Source organism: Schistocerca nitens, chromosome 6 (assembly GCF_023898315.1).
Source record: "Schistocerca nitens isolate TAMUIC-IGC-003100 chromosome 6, iqSchNite1.1, whole genome shotgun sequence".
NCBI classification, from domain to species: domain Eukaryota; kingdom Metazoa; phylum Arthropoda; class Insecta; order Orthoptera; family Acrididae; genus Schistocerca; species Schistocerca nitens.
In genome coordinates this window covers 115181402-115202522 of record NC_064619.1, presented here as the reverse complement: position 1 = coordinate 115202522, position 21121 = coordinate 115181402, and the positions used below count along the sequence as shown (strand labels likewise).

The 21121-nt window shown below is 50.5% G+C and overlaps 36 non-coding genes across 36 annotated transcripts; all 36 read left to right on the top strand.

Annotated features, from left to right (window-relative positions):
* The first annotated feature begins 426 nt into the window (after window positions 1-426).
* On the top strand, window positions 427-498 carry Trnat-cgu (transfer RNA threonine (anticodon CGU)). Its single transcript has one exon. It is a non-coding gene; the product is annotated as a tRNA-Thr (tRNA).
* Window positions 499-831: 333 nt separating this feature from the next.
* Trnan-guu (transfer RNA asparagine (anticodon GUU)) lies at window positions 832-905 on the top strand. Its single transcript has one exon. It is a non-coding gene; the product is annotated as a tRNA-Asn (tRNA).
* A 687-nt stretch (window positions 906-1592) lies between these two features.
* Window positions 1593-1664, top strand: Trnat-cgu (transfer RNA threonine (anticodon CGU)). The gene has a single exon. It is a non-coding gene; the product is annotated as a tRNA-Thr (tRNA).
* A 333-nt stretch (window positions 1665-1997) lies between these two features.
* On the top strand, window positions 1998-2071 carry Trnan-guu (transfer RNA asparagine (anticodon GUU)). The gene has a single exon. It is a non-coding gene; the product is annotated as a tRNA-Asn (tRNA).
* A 687-nt stretch (window positions 2072-2758) lies between these two features.
* Trnat-cgu (transfer RNA threonine (anticodon CGU)) lies at window positions 2759-2830 on the top strand. Its single transcript has one exon. It is a non-coding gene; the product is annotated as a tRNA-Thr (tRNA).
* Window positions 2831-3163: 333 nt separating this feature from the next.
* Trnan-guu (transfer RNA asparagine (anticodon GUU)) lies at window positions 3164-3237 on the top strand. Its single transcript has one exon. It is a non-coding gene; the product is annotated as a tRNA-Asn (tRNA).
* A 687-nt stretch (window positions 3238-3924) lies between these two features.
* Window positions 3925-3996, top strand: Trnat-cgu (transfer RNA threonine (anticodon CGU)). The gene has a single exon. It is a non-coding gene; the product is annotated as a tRNA-Thr (tRNA).
* Window positions 3997-4329: 333 nt separating this feature from the next.
* Window positions 4330-4403, top strand: Trnan-guu (transfer RNA asparagine (anticodon GUU)). Its single transcript has one exon. It is a non-coding gene; the product is annotated as a tRNA-Asn (tRNA).
* Window positions 4404-5090: 687 nt separating this feature from the next.
* Trnat-cgu (transfer RNA threonine (anticodon CGU)) lies at window positions 5091-5162 on the top strand. Its single transcript has one exon. It is a non-coding gene; the product is annotated as a tRNA-Thr (tRNA).
* A 333-nt stretch (window positions 5163-5495) lies between these two features.
* Trnan-guu (transfer RNA asparagine (anticodon GUU)) lies at window positions 5496-5569 on the top strand. The gene has a single exon. It is a non-coding gene; the product is annotated as a tRNA-Asn (tRNA).
* Window positions 5570-6256: 687 nt separating this feature from the next.
* Trnat-cgu (transfer RNA threonine (anticodon CGU)) lies at window positions 6257-6328 on the top strand. Its single transcript has one exon. It is a non-coding gene; the product is annotated as a tRNA-Thr (tRNA).
* Window positions 6329-6661: 333 nt separating this feature from the next.
* On the top strand, window positions 6662-6735 carry Trnan-guu (transfer RNA asparagine (anticodon GUU)). Its single transcript has one exon. It is a non-coding gene; the product is annotated as a tRNA-Asn (tRNA).
* Window positions 6736-7422: 687 nt separating this feature from the next.
* On the top strand, window positions 7423-7494 carry Trnat-cgu (transfer RNA threonine (anticodon CGU)). The gene has a single exon. It is a non-coding gene; the product is annotated as a tRNA-Thr (tRNA).
* Window positions 7495-7827: 333 nt separating this feature from the next.
* Trnan-guu (transfer RNA asparagine (anticodon GUU)) lies at window positions 7828-7901 on the top strand. The gene has a single exon. It is a non-coding gene; the product is annotated as a tRNA-Asn (tRNA).
* A 687-nt stretch (window positions 7902-8588) lies between these two features.
* On the top strand, window positions 8589-8660 carry Trnat-cgu (transfer RNA threonine (anticodon CGU)). Its single transcript has one exon. It is a non-coding gene; the product is annotated as a tRNA-Thr (tRNA).
* Window positions 8661-8993: 333 nt separating this feature from the next.
* On the top strand, window positions 8994-9067 carry Trnan-guu (transfer RNA asparagine (anticodon GUU)). Its single transcript has one exon. It is a non-coding gene; the product is annotated as a tRNA-Asn (tRNA).
* Window positions 9068-9754: 687 nt separating this feature from the next.
* Trnat-cgu (transfer RNA threonine (anticodon CGU)) lies at window positions 9755-9826 on the top strand. Its single transcript has one exon. It is a non-coding gene; the product is annotated as a tRNA-Thr (tRNA).
* A 333-nt stretch (window positions 9827-10159) lies between these two features.
* Window positions 10160-10233, top strand: Trnan-guu (transfer RNA asparagine (anticodon GUU)). Its single transcript has one exon. It is a non-coding gene; the product is annotated as a tRNA-Asn (tRNA).
* Window positions 10234-10920: 687 nt separating this feature from the next.
* On the top strand, window positions 10921-10992 carry Trnat-cgu (transfer RNA threonine (anticodon CGU)). The gene has a single exon. It is a non-coding gene; the product is annotated as a tRNA-Thr (tRNA).
* A 333-nt stretch (window positions 10993-11325) lies between these two features.
* Window positions 11326-11399, top strand: Trnan-guu (transfer RNA asparagine (anticodon GUU)). Its single transcript has one exon. It is a non-coding gene; the product is annotated as a tRNA-Asn (tRNA).
* Window positions 11400-12086: 687 nt separating this feature from the next.
* Trnat-cgu (transfer RNA threonine (anticodon CGU)) lies at window positions 12087-12158 on the top strand. Its single transcript has one exon. It is a non-coding gene; the product is annotated as a tRNA-Thr (tRNA).
* A 333-nt stretch (window positions 12159-12491) lies between these two features.
* Trnan-guu (transfer RNA asparagine (anticodon GUU)) lies at window positions 12492-12565 on the top strand. Its single transcript has one exon. It is a non-coding gene; the product is annotated as a tRNA-Asn (tRNA).
* Window positions 12566-13252: 687 nt separating this feature from the next.
* Trnat-cgu (transfer RNA threonine (anticodon CGU)) lies at window positions 13253-13324 on the top strand. Its single transcript has one exon. It is a non-coding gene; the product is annotated as a tRNA-Thr (tRNA).
* Window positions 13325-13657: 333 nt separating this feature from the next.
* Trnan-guu (transfer RNA asparagine (anticodon GUU)) lies at window positions 13658-13731 on the top strand. The gene has a single exon. It is a non-coding gene; the product is annotated as a tRNA-Asn (tRNA).
* Window positions 13732-14418: 687 nt separating this feature from the next.
* Window positions 14419-14490, top strand: Trnat-cgu (transfer RNA threonine (anticodon CGU)). Its single transcript has one exon. It is a non-coding gene; the product is annotated as a tRNA-Thr (tRNA).
* Window positions 14491-14823: 333 nt separating this feature from the next.
* Trnan-guu (transfer RNA asparagine (anticodon GUU)) lies at window positions 14824-14897 on the top strand. Its single transcript has one exon. It is a non-coding gene; the product is annotated as a tRNA-Asn (tRNA).
* A 687-nt stretch (window positions 14898-15584) lies between these two features.
* Window positions 15585-15656, top strand: Trnat-cgu (transfer RNA threonine (anticodon CGU)). Its single transcript has one exon. It is a non-coding gene; the product is annotated as a tRNA-Thr (tRNA).
* Window positions 15657-15989: 333 nt separating this feature from the next.
* On the top strand, window positions 15990-16063 carry Trnan-guu (transfer RNA asparagine (anticodon GUU)). The gene has a single exon. It is a non-coding gene; the product is annotated as a tRNA-Asn (tRNA).
* Window positions 16064-16750: 687 nt separating this feature from the next.
* On the top strand, window positions 16751-16822 carry Trnat-cgu (transfer RNA threonine (anticodon CGU)). Its single transcript has one exon. It is a non-coding gene; the product is annotated as a tRNA-Thr (tRNA).
* Window positions 16823-17326: 504 nt separating this feature from the next.
* On the top strand, window positions 17327-17400 carry Trnan-guu (transfer RNA asparagine (anticodon GUU)). The gene has a single exon. It is a non-coding gene; the product is annotated as a tRNA-Asn (tRNA).
* Window positions 17401-18087: 687 nt separating this feature from the next.
* Window positions 18088-18159, top strand: Trnat-cgu (transfer RNA threonine (anticodon CGU)). Its single transcript has one exon. It is a non-coding gene; the product is annotated as a tRNA-Thr (tRNA).
* Window positions 18160-18492: 333 nt separating this feature from the next.
* Window positions 18493-18566, top strand: Trnan-guu (transfer RNA asparagine (anticodon GUU)). Its single transcript has one exon. It is a non-coding gene; the product is annotated as a tRNA-Asn (tRNA).
* Window positions 18567-19253: 687 nt separating this feature from the next.
* Trnat-cgu (transfer RNA threonine (anticodon CGU)) lies at window positions 19254-19325 on the top strand. The gene has a single exon. It is a non-coding gene; the product is annotated as a tRNA-Thr (tRNA).
* Window positions 19326-19658: 333 nt separating this feature from the next.
* Window positions 19659-19732, top strand: Trnan-guu (transfer RNA asparagine (anticodon GUU)). The gene has a single exon. It is a non-coding gene; the product is annotated as a tRNA-Asn (tRNA).
* Window positions 19733-20419: 687 nt separating this feature from the next.
* Trnat-cgu (transfer RNA threonine (anticodon CGU)) lies at window positions 20420-20491 on the top strand. Its single transcript has one exon. It is a non-coding gene; the product is annotated as a tRNA-Thr (tRNA).
* Window positions 20492-20824: 333 nt separating this feature from the next.
* Window positions 20825-20898, top strand: Trnan-guu (transfer RNA asparagine (anticodon GUU)). Its single transcript has one exon. It is a non-coding gene; the product is annotated as a tRNA-Asn (tRNA).
* The last annotated feature ends 223 nt before the right edge of the window (window positions 20899-21121 follow it).

The following is a 21121-nucleotide window of genomic DNA, read 5'->3' as shown; positions in this document are numbered from 1 at the left end:
GCCATATGACAGGGCCTGTCTCTCGATGTCGATTTGTATTTGGTGTCTCTTAAGTGTCGGTCTGCAGTGGGCCGCTGTTGGCCGAAAGACGTGCAGTCGCCTTACATGAAGCCCCATGGGCAACGCCAGTGCCACTGTGGACAACAGCATACTGTAGCCAGAGAGAGGAGCCGAAAGGTGCATTTCGCAGTCGAGCCACGCTATCCCACAAGCTGTGCACTAGGTCAGGATTGTGCAGACCGCAAACTTCTGGTGGCCCGACGCTCGTCGTCGATCGTAAGGGCGAAACAGTCAAGAGATTTGGAAAACGGCAATGTGGACACCCCCAGCAGCAGCTGTGTGCCAAATCCGATATCTGGTCGAGGGCTGCAAGATTCAGTATGATGAAGTGACAATTCGGGGATAGCTCGCAAACGCTAAGCTGCCGCCTTCTTAGCTCAGTGGTAGAGCACTGGTCTCGTAAACCAGGGGTCGTGAGTTCGAACCTCACAGAAGGCATTCATTTTTTTAACCTTCCTGCAAGGAGCGGAGCTATCTCGAGCAGCATCTAACACATGGCAGTACACTGAATGAAAGGGATGTTCTACAACCTATGACAAGTATTCTACTGGCCTCAGAGGTTTTCTGAATGCATAGGCACAACAGTGGTTTGTATGCATTTTGCAGTATAATGTCATGCTTGGCGATGTCATTCGTTTACGAGCCTCGCTACAGTGTGCATGCACGTTATCCATGTGAAGAGGCGCAAGCAGATGCTACCATTCTGCGAGATTCCTGCAGAAGGTATACGAATTGCGTTGATATAGAGAGCACAAGGGAGCCAAAGTCAAGGCCTCCGTGGCGCAATCGGCTAGCGCGTTCGGCTGTTAACCGAAAGGTTGGTGGTTCGAGCCCACCCGGGGGCGAAATCGTTTTAACCGGCACCGAGGTGAGGACATACGTCAACTTTGTTAGAGATACACAGCTAGCGTGACAATTTGGCTGTGTTTGAGTGATGCCACACAGCCTTATACACATTCAGCCAAGTGACACTGTAGGTAAAAACATGGCCCTACACAGACGTTCTACTGTTTTCCTATTTATTCGCCATGTGTGACTGCAGTAGAGCGACGCCCACTACAAAAGACGTATTCTTTACATTCAATTTCAGCGTATACGTCGCGACTGCCATATGACAGGGCCTGTCTCTCGATGTCGATTTGTATTTGGTGTCTCTTAAGTGTCGGTCTGCAGTGGGCCGCTGTTGGCCGAGAGACGTGCAGTCGCCTTACATGAAGCCCCATGGGCAACGCCAGTGCCACTGTGGACAACAGCATACTGTAGCCAGAGAGAGGAGCCGAAAGGTGCATTTCGCAGTCGAGCCACGCTATCCCACAAGCTGTGCACTAGGTCAGGATTGTGCAGACCGCAAACTTCTGGTGGCCCGACGCTCGTCGTCGATCGTAAGGGCGAAACAGTCAAGAGATTTGGAAAACGGCAATGTGGACACCCCCAGCAGCAGCTGTGTGCCAAATCCGATATCTGGTCGAGGGCTGCAAGATTCAGTATGATGAAGTGACAATTCGGGGATAGCTCGCAAACGCTAAGCTGCCGCCTTCTTAGCTCAGTGGTAGAGCACTGGTCTCGTAAACCAGGGGTCGTGAGTTCGAACCTCACAGAAGGCATTCATTTTTTTAACCTTCCTGCAAGGAGCGGAGCTATCTCGAGCAGCATCTAACACATGGCAGTACACTGAATGAAAGGGATGTTCTACAACCTATGACAAGTATTCTACTGGCCTCAGAGGTTTTCTGAATGCATAGGCACAACAGTGGTTTGTATGCATTTTGCAGTATAATGTCATGCTTGGCGATGTCATTCGTTTACGAGCCTCGCTACAGTGTGCATGCACGTTATCCATGTGAAGAGGCGCAAGCAGATGCTACCATTCTGCGAGATTCCTGCAGAAGGTATACGAATTGCGTTGATATAGAGAGCACAAGGGAGCCAAAGTCAAGGCCTCCGTGGCGCAATCGGCTAGCGCGTTCGGCTGTTAACCGAAAGGTTGGTGGTTCGAGCCCACCCGGGGGCGAAATCGTTTTAACCGGCACCGAGGTGAGGACATACGTCAACTTTGTTAGAGATACACAGCTAGCGTGACAATTTGGCTGTGTTTGAGTGATGCCACACAGCCTTATACACATTCAGCCAAGTGACACTGTAGGTAAAAACATGGCCCTACACAGACGTTCTACTGTTTTCCTATTTATTCGCCATGTGTGACTGCAGTAGAGCGACGCCCACTACAAAAGACGTATTCTTTACATTCAATTTCAGCGTATACGTCGCGACTGCCATATGACAGGGCCTGTCTCTCGATGTCGATTTGTATTTGGTGTCTCTTAAGTGTCGGTCTGCAGTGGGCCGCTGTTGGCCGAGAGACGTGCAGTCGCCTTACATGAAGCCCCATGGGCAACGCCAGTGCCACTGTGGACAACAGCATACTGTAGCCAGAGAGAGGAGCCGAAAGGTGCATTTCGCAGTCGAGCCACGCTATCCCACAAGCTGTGCACTAGGTCAGGATTGTGCAGACCGCAAACTTCTGGTGGCCCGACGCTCGTCGTCGATCGTAAGGGCGAAACAGTCAAGAGATTTGGAAAACGGCAATGTGGACACCCCCAGCAGCAGCTGTGTGCCAAATCCGATATCTGGTCGAGGGCTGCAAGATTCAGTATGATGAAGTGACAATTCGGGGATAGCTCGCAAACGCTAAGCTGCCGCCTTCTTAGCTCAGTGGTAGAGCACTGGTCTCGTAAACCAGGGGTCGTGAGTTCGAACCTCACAGAAGGCATTCATTTTTTTAACCTTCCTGCAAGGAGCGGAGCTATCTCGAGCAGCATCTAACACATGGCAGTACACTGAATGAAAGGGATGTTCTACAACCTATGACAAGTATTCTACTGGCCTCAGAGGTTTTCTGAATGCATAGGCACAACAGTGGTTTGTATGCATTTTGCAGTATAATGTCATGCTTGGCGATGTCATTCGTTTACGAGCCTCGCTACAGTGTGCATGCACGTTATCCATGTGAAGAGGCGCAAGCAGATGCTACCATTCTGCGAGATTCCTGCAGAAGGTATACGAATTGCGTTGATATACAGAGCACAAGGGAGCCAAAGTCAAGGCCTCCGTGGCGCAATCGGCTAGCGCGTTCGGCTGTTAACCGAAAGGTTGGTGGTTCGAGCCCACCCGGGGGCGAAATCGTTTTAACCGGCACCGAGGTGAGGACATACGTCAACTTTGTTAGAGATACACAGCTAGCGTGACAATTTGGCTGTGTTTGAGTGATGCCACACAGCCTTATACACATTCAGCCAAGTGACACTGTAGGTAAAAACATGGCCCTACACAGACGTTCTACTGTTTTCCTATTTATTCGCCATGTGTGACTGCAGTAGAGCGACGCCCACTACAAAAGACGTATTCTTTACATTCAATTTCAGCGTATACGTCGCGACTGCCATATGACAGGGCCTGTCTCTCGATGTCGATTTGTATTTGGTGTCTCTTAAGTGTCGGTCTGCAGTGGGCCGCTGTTGGCCGAGAGACGTGCAGTCGCCTTACATGAAGCCCCATGGGCAACGCCAGTGCCACTGTGGACAACAGCATACTGTAGCCAGAGAGAGGAGCCGAAAGGTGCATTTCGCAGTCGAGCCACGCTATCCCACAAGCTGTGCACTAGGTCAGGATTGTGCAGACCGCAAACTTCTGGTGGCCCGACGCTCGTCGTCGATCGTAAGGGCGAAACAGTCAAGAGATTTGGAAAACGGCAATGTGGACACCCCCAGCAGCAGCTGTGTGCCAAATCCGATATCTGGTCGAGGGCTGCAAGATTCAGTATGATGAAGTGACAATTCGGGGATAGCTCGCAAACGCTAAGCTGCCGCCTTCTTAGCTCAGTGGTAGAGCACTGGTCTCGTAAACCAGGGGTCGTGAGTTCGAACCTCACAGAAGGCATTCATTTTTTTAACCTTCCTGCAAGGAGCGGAGCTATCTCGAGCAGCATCTAACACATGGCAGTACACTGAATGAAAGGGATGTTCTACAACCTATGACAAGTATTCTACTGGCCTCAGAGGTTTTCTGAATGCATAGGCACAACAGTGGTTTGTATGCATTTTGCAGTATAATGTCATGCTTGGCGATGTCATTCGTTTACGAGCCTCGCTACAGTGTGCATGCACGTTATCCATGTGAAGAGGCGCAAGCAGATGCTACCATTCTGCGAGATTCCTGCAGAAGGTATACGAATTGCGTTGATATACAGAGCACAAGGGAGCCAAAGTCAAGGCCTCCGTGGCGCAATCGGCTAGCGCGTTCGGCTGTTAACCGAAAGGTTGGTGGTTCGAGCCCACCCGGGGGCGAAATCGTTTTAACCGGCACCGAGGTGAGGACATACGTCAACTTTGTTAGAGATACACAGCTAGCGTGACAATTTGGCTGTGTTTGAGTGATGCCACACAGCCTTATACACATTCAGCCAAGTGACACTGTAGGTAAAAACATGGCCCTACACAGACGTTCTACTGTTTTCCTATTTATTCGCCATGTGTGACTGCAGTAGAGCGACGCCCACTACAAAAGACGTATTCTTTACATTCAATTTCAGCGTATACGTCGCGACTGCCATATGACAGGGCCTGTCTCTCGATGTCGATTTGTATTTGGTGTCTCTTAAGTGTCGGTCTGCAGTGGGCCGCTGTTGGCCGAGAGACGTGCAGTCGCCTTACATGAAGCCCCATGGGCAACGCCAGTGCCACTGTGGACAACAGCATACTGTAGCCAGAGAGAGGAGCCGAAAGGTGCATTTCGCAGTCGAGCCACGCTATCCCACAAGCTGTGCACTAGGTCAGGATTGTGCAGACCGCAAACTTCTGGTGGCCCGACGCTCGTCGTCGATCGTAAGGGCGAAACAGTCAAGAGATTTGGAAAACGGCAATGTGGACACCCCCAGCAGCAGCTGTGTGCCAAATCCGATATCTGGTCGAGGGCTGCAAGATTCAGTATGATGAAGTGACAATTCGGGGATAGCTCGCAAACGCTAAGCTGCCGCCTTCTTAGCTCAGTGGTAGAGCACTGGTCTCGTAAACCAGGGGTCGTGAGTTCGAACCTCACAGAAGGCATTCATTTTTTTAACCTTCCTGCAAGGAGCGGAGCTATCTCGAGCAGCATCTAACACATGGCAGTACACTGAATGAAAGGGATGTTCTACAACCTATGACAAGTATTCTACTGGCCTCAGAGGTTTTCTGAATGCATAGGCACAACAGTGGTTTGTATGCATTTTGCAGTATAATGTCATGCTTGGCGATGTCATTCGTTTACGAGCCTCGCTACAGTGTGCATGCACGTTATCCATGTGAAGAGGCGCAAGCAGATGCTACCATTCTGCGAGATTCCTGCAGAAGGTATACGAATTGCGTTGATATACAGAGCACAAGGGAGCCAAAGTCAAGGCCTCCGTGGCGCAATCGGCTAGCGCGTTCGGCTGTTAACCGAAAGGTTGGTGGTTCGAGCCCACCCGGGGGCGAAATCGTTTTAACCGGCACCGAGGTGAGGACATACGTCAACTTTGTTAGAGATACACAGCTAGCGTGACAATTTGGCTGTGTTTGAGTGATGCCACACAGCCTTATACACATTCAGCCAAGTGACACTGTAGGTAAAAACATGGCCCTACACAGACGTTCTACTGTTTTCCTATTTATTCGCCATGTGTGACTGCAGTAGAGCGACGCCCACTACAAAAGACGTATTCTTTACATTCAATTTCAGCGTATACGTCGCGACTGCCATATGACAGGGCCTGTCTCTCGATGTCGATTTGTATTTGGTGTCTCTTAAGTGTCGGTCTGCAGTGGGCCGCTGTTGGCCGAGAGACGTGCAGTCGCCTTACATGAAGCCCCATGGGCAACGCCAGTGCCACTGTGGACAACAGCATACTGTAGCCAGAGAGAGGAGCCGAAAGGTGCATTTCGCAGTCGAGCCACGCTATCCCACAAGCTGTGCACTAGGTCAGGATTGTGCAGACCGCAAACTTCTGGTGGCCCGACGCTCGTCGTCGATCGTAAGGGCGAAACAGTCAAGAGATTTGGAAAACGGCAATGTGGACACCCCCAGCAGCAGCTGTGTGCCAAATCCGATATCTGGTCGAGGGCTGCAAGATTCAGTATGATGAAGTGACAATTCGGGGATAGCTCGCAAACGCTAAGCTGCCGCCTTCTTAGCTCAGTGGTAGAGCACTGGTCTCGTAAACCAGGGGTCGTGAGTTCGAACCTCACAGAAGGCATTCATTTTTTTAACCTTCCTGCAAGGAGCGGAGCTATCTCGAGCAGCATCTAACACATGGCAGTACACTGAATGAAAGGGATGTTCTACAACCTATGACAAGTATTCTACTGGCCTCAGAGGTTTTCTGAATGCATAGGCACAACAGTGGTTTGTATGCATTTTGCAGTATAATGTCATGCTTGGCGATGTCATTCGTTTACGAGCCTCGCTACAGTGTGCATGCACGTTATCCATGTGAAGAGGCGCAAGCAGATGCTACCATTCTGCGAGATTCCTGCAGAAGGTATACGAATTGCGTTGATATACAGAGCACAAGGGAGCCAAAGTCAAGGCCTCCGTGGCGCAATCGGCTAGCGCGTTCGGCTGTTAACCGAAAGGTTGGTGGTTCGAGCCCACCCGGGGGCGAAATCGTTTTAACCGGCACCGAGGTGAGGACATACGTCAACTTTGTTAGAGATACACAGCTAGCGTGACAATTTGGCTGTGTTTGAGTGATGCCACACAGCCTTATACACATTCAGCCAAGTGACACTGTAGGTAAAAACATGGCCCTACACAGACGTTCTACTGTTTTCCTATTTATTCGCCATGTGTGACTGCAGTAGAGCGACGCCCACTACAAAAGACGTATTCTTTACATTCAATTTCAGCGTATACGTCGCGACTGCCATATGACAGGGCCTGTCTCTCGATGTCGATTTGTATTTGGTGTCTCTTAAGTGTCGGTCTGCAGTGGGCCGCTGTTGGCCGAGAGACGTGCAGTCGCCTTACATGAAGCCCCATGGGCAACGCCAGTGCCACTGTGGACAACAGCATACTGTAGCCAGAGAGAGGAGCCGAAAGGTGCATTTCGCAGTCGAGCCACGCTATCCCACAAGCTGTGCACTAGGTCAGGATTGTGCAGACCGCAAACTTCTGGTGGCCCGACGCTCGTCGTCGATCGTAAGGGCGAAACAGTCAAGAGATTTGGAAAACGGCAATGTGGACACCCCCAGCAGCAGCTGTGTGCCAAATCCGATATCTGGTCGAGGGCTGCAAGATTCAGTATGATGAAGTGACAATTCGGGGATAGCTCGCAAACGCTAAGCTGCCGCCTTCTTAGCTCAGTGGTAGAGCACTGGTCTCGTAAACCAGGGGTCGTGAGTTCGAACCTCACAGAAGGCATTCATTTTTTTAACCTTCCTGCAAGGAGCGGAGCTATCTCGAGCAGCATCTAACACATGGCAGTACACTGAATGAAAGGGATGTTCTACAACCTATGACAAGTATTCTACTGGCCTCAGAGGTTTTCTGAATGCATAGGCACAACAGTGGTTTGTATGCATTTTGCAGTATAATGTCATGCTTGGCGATGTCATTCGTTTACGAGCCTCGCTACAGTGTGCATGCACGTTATCCATGTGAAGAGGCGCAAGCAGATGCTACCATTCTGCGAGATTCCTGCAGAAGGTATACGAATTGCGTTGATATACAGAGCACAAGGGAGCCAAAGTCAAGGCCTCCGTGGCGCAATCGGCTAGCGCGTTCGGCTGTTAACCGAAAGGTTGGTGGTTCGAGCCCACCCGGGGGCGAAATCGTTTTAACCGGCACCGAGGTGAGGACATACGTCAACTTTGTTAGAGATACACAGCTAGCGTGACAATTTGGCTGTGTTTGAGTGATGCCACACAGCCTTATACACATTCAGCCAAGTGACACTGTAGGTAAAAACATGGCCCTACACAGACGTTCTACTGTTTTCCTATTTATTCGCCATGTGTGACTGCAGTAGAGCGACGCCCACTACAAAAGACGTATTCTTTACATTCAATTTCAGCGTATACGTCGCGACTGCCATATGACAGGGCCTGTCTCTCGATGTCGATTTGTATTTGGTGTCTCTTAAGTGTCGGTCTGCAGTGGGCCGCTGTTGGCCGAGAGACGTGCAGTCGCCTTACATGAAGCCCCATGGGCAACGCCAGTGCCACTGTGGACAACAGCATACTGTAGCCAGAGAGAGGAGCCGAAAGGTGCATTTCGCAGTCGAGCCACGCTATCCCACAAGCTGTGCACTAGGTCAGGATTGTGCAGACCGCAAACTTCTGGTGGCCCGACGCTTGTCGTCGATCGTAAGGGCGAAACAGTCAAGAGATTTGGAAAACGGCAATGTGGACACCCCCAGCAGCAGCTGTGTGCCAAATCCGATATCTGGTCGAGGGCTGCAAGATTCAGTATGATGAAGTGACAATTCGGGGATAGCTCGCAAACGCTAAGCTGCCGCCTTCTTAGCTCAGTGGTAGAGCACTGGTCTCGTAAACCAGGGGTCGTGAGTTCGAACCTCACAGAAGGCATTCATTTTTTTAACCTTCCTGCAAGGAGCGGAGCTATCTCGAGCAGCATCTAACACATGGCAGTACACTGAATGAAAGGGATGTTCTACAACCTATGACAAGTATTCTACTGGCCTCAGAGGTTTTCTGAATGCATAGGCACAACAGTGGTTTGTATGCATTTTGCAGTATAATGTCATGCTTGGCGATGTCATTCGTTTACGAGCCTCGCTACAGTGTGCATGCACGTTATCCATGTGAAGAGGCGCAAGCAGATGCTACCATTCTGCGAGATTCCTGCAGAAGGTATACGAATTGCGTTGATATACAGAGCACAAGGGAGCCAAAGTCAAGGCCTCCGTGGCGCAATCGGCTAGCGCGTTCGGCTGTTAACCGAAAGGTTGGTGGTTCGAGCCCACCCGGGGGCGAAATCGTTTTAACCGGCACCGAGGTGAGGACATACGTCAACTTTGTTAGAGATACACAGCTAGCGTGACAATTTGGCTGTGTTTGAGTGATGCCACACAGCCTTATACACATTCAGCCAAGTGACACTGTAGGTAAAAACATGGCCCTACACAGACGTTCTACTGTTTTCCTATTTATTCGCCATGTGTGACTGCAGTAGAGCGACGCCCACTACAAAAGACGTATTCTTTACATTCAATTTCAGCGTATACGTCGCGACTGCCATATGACAGGGCCTGTCTCTCGATGTCGATTTGTATTTGGTGTCTCTTAAGTGTCGGTCTGCAGTGGGCCGCTGTTGGCCGAGAGACGTGCAGTCGCCTTACATGAAGCCCCATGGGCAACGCCAGTGCCACTGTGGACAACAGCATACTGTAGCCAGAGAGAGGAGCCGAAAGGTGCATTTCGCAGTCGAGCCACGCTATCCCACAAGCTGTGCACTAGGTCAGGATTGTGCAAACCGCAAACTTCTGGTGGCCCGACGCTCGTCGTCGATCGTAAGGGCGAAACAGTCAAGAGATTTGGAAAACGGCAATGTGGACACCCCCAGCAGCAGCTGTGTGCCAAATCCGATATCTGGTCGAGGGCTGCAAGATTCAGTATGATGAAGTGACAATTCGGGGATAGCTCGCAAACGCTAAGCTGCCGCCTTCTTAGCTCAGTGGTAGAGCACTGGTCTCGTAAACCAGGGGTCGTGAGTTCGAACCTCACAGAAGGCATTCATTTTTTTAACCTTCCTGCAAGGAGCGGAGCTATCTCGAGCAGCATCTAACACATGGCAGTACACTGAATGAAAGGGATGTTCTACAACCTATGACAAGTATTCTACTGGCCTCAGAGGTTTTCTGAATGCATAGGCACAACAGTGGTTTGTATGCATTTTGCAGTATAATGTCATGCTTGGCGATGTCATTCGTTTACGAGCCTCGCTACAGTGTGCATGCACGTTATCCATGTGAAGAGGCGCAAGCAGATGCTACCATTCTGCGAGATTCCTGCAGAAGGTATACGAATTGCGTTGATATACAGAGCACAAGGGAGCCAAAGTCAAGGCCTCCGTGGCGCAATCGGCTAGCGCGTTCGGCTGTTAACCGAAAGGTTGGTGGTTCGAGCCCACCCGGGGGCGAAATCGTTTTAACCGGCACCGAGGTGAGGACATACGTCAACTTTGTTAGAGATACACAGCTAGCGTGACAATTTGGCTGTGTTTGAGTGATGCCACACAGCCTTATACACATTCAGCCAAGTGACACTGTAGGTAAAAACATGGCCCTACACAGACGTTCTACTGTTTTCCTATTTATTCGCCATGTGTGACTGCAGTAGAGCGACGCCCACTACAAAAGACGTATTCTTTACATTCAATTTCAGCGTATACGTCGCGACTGCCATATGACAGGGCCTGTCTCTCGATGTCGATTTGTATTTGGTGTCTCTTAAGTGTCGGTCTGCAGTGGGCCGCTGTTGGCCGAGAGACGTGCAGTCGCCTTACATGAAGCCCCATGGGCAACGCCAGTGCCACTGTGGACAACAGCATACTGTAGCCAGAGAGAGGAGCCGAAAGGTGCATTTCGCAGTCGAGCCACGCTATCCCACAAGCTGTGCACTAGGTCAGGATTGTGCAGACCGCAAACTTCTGGTGGCCCGACGCTCGTCGTCGATCGTAAGGGCGAAACAGTCAAGAGATTTGGAAAACGGCAATGTGGACACCCCCAGCAGCAGCTGTGTGCCAAATCCGATATCTGGTCGAGGGCTGCAAGATTCAGTATGATGAAGTGACAATTCGGGGATAGCTCGCAAACGCTAAGCTGCCGCCTTCTTAGCTCAGTGGTAGAGCACTGGTCTCGTAAACCAGGGGTCGTGAGTTCGAACCTCACAGAAGGCATTCATTTTTTTAACCTTCCTGCAAGGAGCGGAGCTATCTCGAGCAGCATCTAACACATGGCAGTACACTGAATGAAAGGGATGTTCTACAACCTATGACAAGTATTCTACTGGCCTCAGAGGTTTTCTGAATGCATAGGCACAACAGTGGTTTGTATGCATTTTGCAGTATAATGTCATGCTTGGCGATGTCATTCGTTTACGAGCCTCGCTACAGTGTGCATGCACGTTATCCATGTGAAGAGGCGCAAGCAGATGCTACCATTCTGCGAGATTCCTGCAGAAGGTATACGAATTGCGTTGATATACAGAGCACAAGGGAGCCAAAGTCAAGGCCTCCGTGGCGCAATCGGCTAGCGCGTTCGGCTGTTAACCGAAAGGTTGGTCGTTCGAGCCCACCCGGGGGCGAAATCGTTTTAACCGGCACCGAGGTGAGGACATACGTCAACTTTGTTAGAGATACACAGCTAGCGTGACAATTTGGCTGTGTTTGAGTGATGCCACACAGCCTTATACACATTCAGCCAAGTGACACTGTAGGTAAAAACATGGCCCTACACAGACGTTCTACTGTTTTCCTATTTATTCGCCATGTGTGACTGCAGTAGAGCGACGCCCACTACAAAAGACGTATTCTTTACATTCAATTTCAGCGTATACGTCGCGACTGCCATATGACAGGGCCTGTCTCTCGATGTCGATTTGTATTTGGTGTCTCTTAAGTGTCGGTCTGCAGTGGGCCGCTGTTGGCCGAGAGACGTGCAGTCGCCTTACATGAAGCCCCATGGGCAACGCCAGTGCCACTGTGGACAACAGCATACTGTAGCCAGAGAGAGGAGCCGAAAGGTGCATTTCGCAGTCGAGCCACGCTATCCCACAAGCTGTGCACTAGGTCAGGATTGTGCAAACCGCAAACTTCTGGTGGCCCGACGCTCGTCGTCGATCGTAAGGGCGAAACAGTCAAGAGATTTGGAAAACGGCAATGTGGACACCCCCAGCAGCAGCTGTGTGCCAAATCCGATATCTGGTCGAGGGCTGCAAGATTCAGTATGATGAAGTGACAATTCGGGGATAGCTCGCAAACGCTAAGCTGCCGCCTTCTTAGCTCAGTGGTAGAGCACTGGTCTCGTAAACCAGGGGTCGTGAGTTCGAACCTCACAGAAGGCATTCATTTTTTTAACCTTCCTGCAAGGAGCGGAGCTATCTCGAGCAGCATCTAACACATGGCAGTACACTGAATGAAAGGGATGTTCTACAACCTATGACAAGTATTCTACTGGCCTCAGAGGTTTTCTGAATGCATAGGCACAACAGTGGTTTGTATGCATTTTGCAGTATAATGTCATGCTTGGCGATGTCATTCGTTTACGAGCCTCGCTACAGTGTGCATGCACGTTATCCATGTGAAGAGGCGCAAGCAGATGCTACCATTCTGCGAGATTCCTGCAGAAGGTATACGAATTGCGTTGATATACAGAGCACAAGGGAGCCAAAGTCAAGGCCTCCGTGGCGCAATCGGCTAGCGCGTTCGGCTGTTAACCGAAAGGTTGGTGGTTCGAGCCCACCCGGGGGCGAAATCGTTTTAACCGGCACCGAGGTGAGGACATACGTCAACTTTGTTAGAGATACACAGCTAGCGTGACAATTTGGCTGTGTTTGAGTGATGCCACACAGCCTTATACACATTCAGCCAAGTGACACTGTAGGTAAAAACATGGCCCTACACAGACGTTCTACTGTTTTCCTATTTATTCGCCATGTGTGACTGCAGTAGAGCGACGCCCACTACAAAAGACGTATTCTTTACATTCAATTTCAGCGTATACGTCGCGACTGCCATATGACAGGGCCTGTCTCTCGATGTCGATTTGTATTTGGTGTCTCTTAAGTGTCGGTCTGCAGTGGGCCGCTGTTGGCCGAGAGACGTGCAGTCGCCTTACATGAAGCCCCATGGGCAACGCCAGTGCCACTGTGGACAACAGCATACTGTAGCCAGAGAGAGGAGCCGAAAGGTGCATTTCGCAGTCGAGCCACGCTATCCCACAAGCTGTGCACTAGGTCAGGATTGTGCAGACCGCAAACTTCTGGTGGCCCGACGCTCGTCGTCGATCGTAAGGGCGAAACAGTCAAGAGATTTGGAAAACGGCAATGTGGACACCCCCAGCAGCAGCTGTGTGCCAAATCCGATATCTGGTCGAGGGCTGCAAGATTCAGTATGATGAAGTGACAATTCGGGGATAGCTCGCAAACGCTAAGCTGCCGCCTTCTTAGCTCAGTGGTAGAGCACTGGTCTCGTAAACCAGGGGTCGTGAGTTCGAACCTCACAGAAGGCATTCATTTTTTTAACCTTCCTGCAAGGAGCGGAGCTATCTCGAGCAGCATCTAACACATGGCAGTACACTGAATGAAAGGGATGTTCTACAACCTATGACAAGTATTCTACTGGCCTCAGAGGTTTTCTGAATGCATAGGCACAACAGTGGTTTGTATGCATTTTGCAGTATAATGTCATGCTTGGCGATGTCATTCGTTTACGAGCCTCGCTACAGTGTGCATGCACGTCATCCATGTGAAGAGGCGCAAGCAGATGCTACCATTCTGCGAGATTCCTGCAGAAGGTATACGAATTGCGTTGATATACAGAGCACAAGGGAGCCAAAGTCAAGGCCTCCGTGGCGCAATCGGCTAGCGCGTTCGGCTGTTAACCGAAAGGTTGGTGGTTCGAGCCCACCCGGGGGCGAAATCGTTTTAACCGGCACCGAGGTGAGGACATACGTCAACTTTGTTAGAGATACACAGCTAGCGTGACAATTTGGCTGTGTTTGAGTGATGCCACACAGCCTTATACACATTCAGCCAAGTGACACTGTAGGTAAAAACATGGCCCTACACAGACGTTCTACTGTTTTCCTATTTATTCGCCATGTGTGACTGCAGTAGAGCGACGCCCACTACAAAAGACGTATTCTTTACATTCAATTTCAGCGTATACGTCGCGACTGCCATATGACAGGGCCTGTCTCTCGATGTCGATTTGTATTTGGTGTCTCTTAAGTGTCGGTCTGCAGTGGGCCGCTGTTGGCCGAGAGACGTGCAGTCGCCTTACATGAAGCCCCATGGGCAACGCCAGTGCCACTGTGGACAACAGCATACTGTAGCCAGAGAGAGGAGCCGAAAGGTGCATTTCGCAGTCGAGCCACGCTATCCCACAAGCTGTGCACTAGGTCAGGATTGTGCAGACCGCAAACTTCTGGTGGCCCGACGCTCGTCGTCGATCGTAAGGGCGAAACAGTCAAGAGATTTGGAAAACGGCAATGTGGACACCCCCAGCAGCAGCTGTGTGCCAAATCCGATATCTGGTCGAGGGCTGCAAGATTCAGTATGATGAAGTGACAATTCGGGGATAGCTCGCAAACGCTAAGCTGCCGCCTTCTTAGCTCAGTGGTAGAGCACTGGTCTCGTAAACCAGGGGTCGTGAGTTCGAACCTCACAGAAGGCATTCATTTTTTTAACCTTCCTGCAAGGAGCGGAGCTATCTCGAGCAGCATCTAACACATGGCAGTACACTGAATGAAAGGGATGTTCTACAACCTATGACAAGTATTCTACTGGCCTCAGAGGTTTTCTGAATGCATAGGCACAACAGTGGTTTGTATGCATTTTGCAGTATAATGTCATGCTTGGCGATGTCATTCGTTTACGAGCCTCGCTACAGTGTGCATGCACGTCATCCATGTGAAGAGGCGCAAGCAGATGCTACCATTCTGCGAGATTCCTGCAGAAGGTATACGAATTGCGTTGATATACAGAGCACAAGGGAGCCAAAGTCAAGGCCTCCGTGGCGCAATCGGCTAGCGCGTTCGGCTGTTAACCGAAAGGTTGGTGGTTCGAGCCCACCCGGGGGCGAAATCGTTTTAACCGGCACCGAGGTGAGGACATACGTCAACTTTGTTAGAGATACACAGCTAGCGTGACAATTTGGCTGTGTTTGAGTGATGCCACACAGCCTTATACACATTCAGCCAAGTGACACTGTAGGTAAAAACATGGCCCTACACAGACGTTCTACTGTTTTCCTATTTATTCGCCATGTGTGACTGCAGTAGAGCGACGCCCACTACAAAAGACGTATTCTTTACATTCAATTTCAGCGTATACGTCGCGACTGCCATATGACAGGGCCTGTCTCTCGATGTCGATTTGTATTTGGTGTCTCTTAAGTGTCGGTCTGCAGTGGGCCGCTGTTGGCCGAGAGACGTGCAGTCGCCTTACATGAAGCCCCATGGGCAACGCCAGTGCCACTGTGGACAACAGCATACTGTAGCCAGAGAGAGGAGCCGAAAGGTGCATTTCGCAGTCGAGCCACGCTATCCCACAAGCTGTGCACTAGGTCAGGATTGTGCAGACCGCAAACTTCTGGTGGCCCGACGCTCGTCGTCGATCGTAAGGGCGAAACAGTCAAGAGATTTGGAAAACGGCAATGTGGACACCCCCAGCAGCAGCTGTGTGCCAAATCCGATATCTGGTCGAGGGCTGCAAGATTCAGTATGATGAAGTGACAATTCGGGGATAGCTCGCAAACGCTAAGCTGCCGCCTTCTTAGCTCAGTGGTAGAGCACTGGTCTCGTAAACCAGGGGTCGTGAGTTCGAACCTCACAGAAGGCATTCATTTTTTTAACCTTCCTGCAAGGAGCGGAGCTATCTCGAGCAGCATCTAACACATGGCAGTACACTGAATGAAAGGGATGTTCTACAACCTATGACAAGTATTCTACTGGCCTCAGAGGTTTTCTGAATGCATAGGCACAACAGTGGTTTGTATGCATTTTGCAGTATAATGTCATGCTTGGCGATGTCATTCGTTTACGAGCCTCGCTACAGTGTGCATGCACGTCATCCATGTGAAGAGGCGCAAGCAGATGCTACCATTCTGCGAGATTCCTGCAGAAGGTATACGAATTGCGTTGATATACAGAGCACAAGGGAGCCAAAGTCAAGGCCTCCGTGGCGCAATCGGCTAGCGCGTTCGGCTGTTAACCGAAAGGTTGGTGGTTCGAGCCCACCCGGGGGCGAAATCGTTTTAACCGGCACCGAGGTGAGGACATACGTCAACTTTGTTAGAGATACACAGCTAGCGTGACAATTTGGCTGTGTTTGAGTGATGCCACACAGCCTTATACACATTCAGCCAAGTGACACTGTAGGTAAAAACATGGCCCTACACAGACGTTCTACTGTTTTCCTATTTATTCGCCATGTGTGACTGCAGTAGAGCGACGCCCACTACAAAAGACGTATTCTTTACATTCAATTTCAGCGTATACGTCGCGACTGCCATATGACAGGGCCTGTCTCTCGATGTCGATTTGTATTTGGTGTCTCTTAAGTGTCGGTCTGCAGTGGGCCGCTGTTGGCCGAGAGACGTGCAGTCGCCTTACATGAAGCCCCATGGGCAACGCCAGTGCCACTGTGGACAACAGCATACTGTAGCCAGAGAGAGGAGCCGAAAGGTGCATTTCGCAGTCGAGCCACGCTATCCCACAAGCTGTGCACTAGGTCAGGATTGTGCAGACCGCAAACTTCTGGTGGCCCGACGCTCGTCGTCGATCGTAAGGGCGAAACAGTCAAGAGATTTGGAAAACGGCAATGTGGACACCCCCAGCAGCAGCTGTGTGCCAAATCCGATATCTGGTCGAGGGCTGCAAGATTCAGTATGATGAAGTGACAATTCGGGGATAGCTCGCAAACGCTAAGCTGCCGCCTTCTTAGCTCAGTGGTAGAGCACTGGTCTCGTAAACCAGGGGTCGTGAGTTCGAACCTCACAGAAGGCATTCATTTTTTTAACCTTCCTGCAAGGAGCGGAGCTATCTCGAGCAGCATCTAACACATGGCAGTACACTGAATGAAAGGGATGTTCTACAACCTATGACAAGTATTCTACTGGCCTCAGAGGTTTTCTGAATGCATAGGCACAACAGTGGTTTGTATGCATTTTGCAGTATAATGTCATGCTTGGCGATGTCATTCGTTTACGAGCCTCGCTACAGTGTGCATGCACGTTATCCATGTGAAGAGGCGCAAGCAGATGCTACCATTCTGCGAGATTCCTGCAGAAGGTATACGAATTGCGTTGATATACAGAGCACAAGTGGTTTGTATGCATTTTGCAGTATAATGTCATGCTTGGCGATGTCATTCGTTTACGAGCCTCGCTACAGTGTGCATGCACGTTATCCATGTGAAGAGGCGCAAGCAGATGCTACCATTCTGCGAGATTCCTGCAGAAGGTATACGAATTGCGTTGATATACAGAGCACAAGGGAGCCAAAGTCAAGGCCTCCGTGGCGCAATCGGCTAGCGCGTTCGGCTGTTAACCGAAAGGTTGGTGGTTCGAGCCCACCCGGGGGCGAAATCGTTTTAACCGGCACCGAGGTGAGGACATACGTCAACTTTGTTAGAGATACACAGCTAGCGTGACAATTTGGCTGTGTTTGAGTGATGCCACACAGCCTTATACACATTCAGCCAAGTGACACTGTAGGTAAAAACATGGCCCTACACAGACGTTCTACTGTTTTCCTATTTATTCGCCATGTGTGACTGCAGTAGAGCGACGCCCACTACAAAAGACGTATTCTTTACATTCAATTTCAGCGTATACGTCGCGACTGCCATATGACAGGGCCTGTCTCTCGATGTCGATTTGTATTTGGTGTCTCTTAAGTGTCGGTCTGCAGTGGGCCGCTGTTGGCCGAGAGACGTGCAGTCGCCTTACATGAAGCCCCATGGGCAACGCCAGTGCCACTGTGGACAACAGCATACTGTAGCCAGAGAGAGGAGCCGAAAGGTGCATTTCGCAGTCGAGCCACGCTATCCCACAAGCTGTGCACTAGGTCAGGATTGTGCAAACCGCAAACTTCTGGTGGCCCGACGCTCGTCGTCGATCGTAAGGGCGAAACAGTCAAGAGATTTGGAAAACGGCAATGTGGACACCCCCAGCAGCAGCTGTGTGCCAAATCCGATATCTGGTCGAGGGCTGCAAGATTCAGTATGATGAAGTGACAATTCGGGGATAGCTCGCAAACGCTAAGCTGCCGCCTTCTTAGCTCAGTGGTAGAGCACTGGTCTCGTAAACCAGGGGTCGTGAGTTCGAACCTCACAGAAGGCATTCATTTTTTTAACCTTCCTGCAAGGAGCGGAGCTATCTCGAGCAGCATCTAACACATGGCAGTACACTGAATGAAAGGGATGTTCTACAACCTATGACAAGTATTCTACTGGCCTCAGAGGTTTTCTGAATGCATAGGCACAACAGTGGTTTGTATGCATTTTGCAGTATAATGTCATGCTTGGCGATGTCATTCGTTTACGAGCCTCGCTACAGTGTGCATGCACGTTATCCATGTGAAGAGGCGCAAGCAGATGCTACCATTCTGCGAGATTCCTGCAGAAGGTATACGAATTGCGTTGATATACAGAGCACAAGGGAGCCAAAGCCAAGGCCTCCGTGGCGCAATCGGCTAGCGCGTTCGGCTGTTAACCGAAAGGTTGGTGGTTCGAGCCCACCCGGGGGCGAAATCGTTTTAACCGGCACCGAGGTGAGGACATACGTCAACTTTGTTAGAGATACACAGCTAGCGTGACAATTTGGCTGTGTTTGAGTGATGCCACACAGCCTTATACACATTCAGCCAAGTGACACTGTAGGTAAAAACATGGCCCTACACAGACGTTCTACTGTTTTCCTATTTATTCGCCATGTGTGACTGCAGTAGAGCGACGCCCACTACAAAAGACGTATTCTTTACATTCAATTTCAGCGTATACGTCGCGACTGCCATATGACAGGGCCTGTCTCTCGATGTCGATTTGTATTTGGTGTCTCTTAAGTGTCGGTCTGCAGTGGGCCGCTGTTGGCCGAGAGACGTGCAGTCGCCTTACATGAAGCCCCATGGGCAACGCCAGTGCCACTGTGGACAACAGCATACTGTAGCCAGAGAGAGGAGCCGAAAGGTGCATTTCGCAGTCGAGCCACGCTATCCCACAAGCTGTGCACTAGGTCAGGATTGTGCAGACCGCAAACTTCTGGTGGCCCGACGCTCGTCGTCGATCGTAAGGGCGAAACAGTCAAGAGATTTGGAAAACGGCAATGTGGACACCCCCAGCAGCAGCTGTGTGCCAAATCCGATATCTGGTCGAGGGCTGCAAGATTCAGTATGATGAAGTGACAATTCGGGGATAGCTCGCAAACGCTAAGCTGCCGCCTTCTTAGCTCAGTGGTAGAACACTGGTCTCGTAAACCAGGGATCGTGAGTTCGAACCTCACAGAAGGCATTCATTTTTTTAACCTTCCTGCAAGGAGCGGAGCTATCTCGAGCAGCATCTAACACATGGCAGTACACTGAATGAAAGGGATGTTCTACAACCTATGACAAGTATTCTACTGGCCTCAGAGGTTTTCTGAATGCATAGGCACAACAGTGGTTTGTATGCATTTTGCAGTATAATGTCATGCTTGGCGATGTCATTCGTTAACGAGCCTCGCTACAGTGTGCATGCACGTTATCCATGTGAAGAGGCGCAAGCAGATGCTACCATTCTGCGAGATTCCTGCAGAAGGTATACGAATTGCGTTGATATACAGAGCACAAGGGAGCCAAAGTCAAGGCCTCCGTGGCGCAGTCGGCTAGCGCGTTCGGCTGTTAACCGAAAGGTTGGTGGTTCGAGCCCACCCGGGGGCGAAATCGTTTTAACCGGCACCGAGGTGAGGACATACGTCAACTTTGTTAGAGATACACAGCTAGCGTGACAATTTGGCTGTGTTTGAGTGATGCCACACAGCCTTATACACATTCAGCCAAGTGACACTGTAGGTAAAAACATGGCCCTACACAGACGTTCTACTGTTTTCCTATTTATTCGCCATGTGTGACTGCAGTAGAGCGACGCCCACTACAAAAGACGTATTCTTTACATTCAATTTCAGCGTATACGTCGCGACTGCCATATGACAGGGCCTGTCTCTCGATGTCGATTTGTATTTGGTGTCTCTTAAGTGTCGGTCTGCAGTGGGCCGCTGTTGGCCGAGAGACGTGCAGTCGCCTTACATGAAGCCCCATGGGCAACGCCAGTGCCACTGTGGACAACAGCATACTGTAGCCAGAGAGAGGAGCCGAAAGGTGCATTTCGCAGTCGAGCCACGCTATCCCACAAGCTGTGCACTAGGTCAGGATTGTGCAGACCGCAAACTTCTGGTGGCCCGACGCTCGTCGTCGATCGTAAGGGCGAAACAGTCAAGAGATTTGGAAAACGGCAATGTGGACACCCCCAGCAGCAGCTGTGTGCCAAATCCGATATCTGGTCGAGGGCTGCAAGATTCAGTATGATGAAGTGACAATTCGGGGATAGCTCGCAAACGCTAAGCTGCCGCCTTCTTAGCTCAGTGGTAGAACACTGGTCTCGTAAACCAGGGGTCGTGAGTTCGAACCTCACAGAAGGCATTCATTTTTTTAACCTTCCTGCAAGGAGCGGAGCTATCTCGAGCAGCATCTAACACATGGCAGTACACTGAATGAAAGGGATGTTCTACAACCTATGACAAGTATTCTACTGGCCTCAGAGGTTTTCTGAATGCATAGGCACAACAGTGGTTTGTATGCATTTTGCAGTATAATGTCATGCTTGGCGATGTCATTCGTTTACGAGCCTCGCTACAGTGTGCATGCACGTTATCCATGTGAAGAGGCGCAAGCAGATGCTACCATTCTGCGAGATTCCTGCAGAAGGTATACGAATTGCGTTGATATACAGAGCACAAGGGAGCCAAAGTCAAGGCCTCCGTGGCGCAATCGGCTAGCGCGTTCGGCTGTTAACCGAAAGGTTGGTGGTTCGAGCCCACCCGGGTGCGAAATCGTTTTAACCGGCACCGAGGTGAGGACATACGTCAACTTTGTTAGAGATACACAGCTAGCGTGACAATTTGGCTGTGTTTGAGTGATGCCACACAGCCTTATACACATTCAGCCAAGTGACACTGTAGGTAAAAACATGGCCCTACACAGACGTTCTACTGTTTTCCTATTTATTCGCCATGTGTGACTGCAGTAGAGCGACGCCCACTACAAAAGACG